Below are 2,290 nucleotides of genomic sequence, written 5' to 3'. Positions count from 1 at the left end.
GTGTCTCATGTATCAAGAGATTCATAAGACTTAATGTTCCTATACCTTTAAGCCTAGCTTTATCAATATGCTTGATAGAATTATGTTTGATTAGTGATAGCACTTTTCAGTACAGTGTTACAAATCTTCACAATATTAAAACACATGAAAGCCACTGGCAACTAAAAGAACCAGTGAAAGTTCTCACTGATGGAGTTAGTGGAGATTTCAGAAGAGAGCGCTGGTCCACCACTCCTGATGTGTTTCTCTCAAGGGGAACTTCAGCCAGCAAACTATTTATACCTCAGCTGTTTGATGCTGAACTGGCAGCATTTTCTTCTACTGATATGTCAACAACTGTTAATTCTAATGTTGGCTATGTAGCAATAGCAAAGCTTGTAGCTTTAATAACTCTAAGTTAGGACATTGTTGAGGTTTTCCAGATTACAAGAAGCATTATTGCTGTTTCATTTCTGAATTAGGAATACAGTTTTGTTGTTTTTCAAACATATGTTTTCAAGGTGTCTTTTTCATTTGCAATACCTCATGTAGAAATGACGCTTGGAGTTACCAGATGGTTTGTTGTACTTTTTTGTGATAAACAGAATTTCTAAAGCATTTCAGAGATTAATACCAAAACAAACAAACTGTAAAATTAAATAAAATAGAAAGCCCCAACAGTAAAGAAACTGATTGAGAAATTTGATTGTACATATCTGAAAAATATGTAGTCCACATATTGTTTACAAACAACTTCTTCTGTTATTAAAATGAAAATGAATGATCCACGAAGGAAAAGATTCACAATAGCAGTCTGAGGGGAGGCAGCAAGGCTGCCAAACTCAGTTGTTGTAAGTGTTTCCAGGAAGAGGAGGAGTGGGTGAAATGAGGGATCATGTGTCGTTCCGGAGAAATGAAACTCTAAAGGGAAACTTTTTCACAGACAACATAGACATGACTGCAGGTAAAGTTCAACTACTTTTTGATCTTCCTTAATTAAGATAGCCTATTTCTTGTGCCTGCAGGGTATACTCAGTTCAAATTAGTTTGTGATTTTATGAGAAATAGTCCAATGATTAGGTCACCATAGTTTACTTTCACATACCCAGTGTTAAACTATCTTCAGGCTGTGTTTTACAGTGTCAAGTAGGCCTAGTAATGATACATGTCCTGTATTAATCACAGATTTAAGGTTGACTTATTACAAGCTTTGTTTGGAACATTTCTATTATAAGCATATAAGATGTTTGCTGTTGAGCTCAAATGTTTTCTTCATGTTTCGGAGGGAGAAATAATCAGTGGCACATCGCCAGCATACGTTACAAAAATGTGTTTGTTTGACTATGGCCATAAGTCTGTTTATATTCTTAGAACTTCTTTTCATCTCTCGTCATCATAATGATAAAAGATCATAAGATCCTGGCATAGATCATCCCAATGGCATTCTACATCGTCATGAACTGCTAATCAAGTCTAACAGCCATTTCAGTTGGTTATTTTTCACAGGAAATTCTCTGTATCACTATTTCCATCTGTGACTGGTGAGCCTGGGCAGATTAACTCTTTACCCCTTGTGGGTCAAAATGCCATTTGAGGACACAACTCTTAGATAATGAGACATTGACTTAACTGCGGATGTTTGTTGGTGAACACAAAATTTTTTTTTAAATTTGACTGTGCATATTTTTGCATTGCAAGGAGAAATACAGATAACTCATAGGTAGTTTAAGATGGGCACTCTGATGGGCTAGGGGTTAAGGCCATGGACCTTTGTTGCATGACAGACCTAAATCTAACGTTAAACGTTTTTTCAACTTTTACCAAAATTACTGCAAACAGCACACTGTATGTACAGGTCCTCTGGCATAAAGTGTTGGCATATTTAATCTAACCCACAGTTTATCTACAGCTGAATTTAATGGAAGTCTTAATCAAAACCAATATTTTCCAAAGTGTCACACCTCTGCACAATTACATGTTGCCTTCGTGCTCTGACTCTGACCACTTGGGGTTGAAATTGAAAATCATAATCATCAAATCATCTCCTCTTATCTAGACATGGCCTCAGCCAGCAGCCTCCCATGTGAAGAACAGTCTCTGTGTTCTATCTGTCTGGATGGGTTCACTCAGCCTGTCACTACTCCATGTGGACACAACTACTGCAAGGCTTGTATCACAGGGTACTGGGACAGCAGTGACCTGATACAGTGCCCCCTCTGTAAGAAGAAGTTCCATAGTAGACCACAGCTTCAGGTCAACACAGAGTTCAGAGATATGGTGGAGCGTTTCAACAACATGAGGGTGAGGAGTG

The sequence above is a fragment of the Seriola lalandi genome, unplaced genomic scaffold (genome assembly GCF_002814215.2).
Source record: "Seriola lalandi dorsalis isolate HSWRI2012SDOR001 ecotype SW California unplaced genomic scaffold, Sedor1 jcf7180002051698, whole genome shotgun sequence".
In the NCBI taxonomy this organism is placed as follows: Eukaryota; Metazoa; Chordata; class Actinopteri; order Carangiformes; family Carangidae; genus Seriola; species Seriola lalandi.
The sequence above is the reverse complement of the archived record's forward strand: the minus strand, read 5'-3'. Positions refer to the sequence as shown.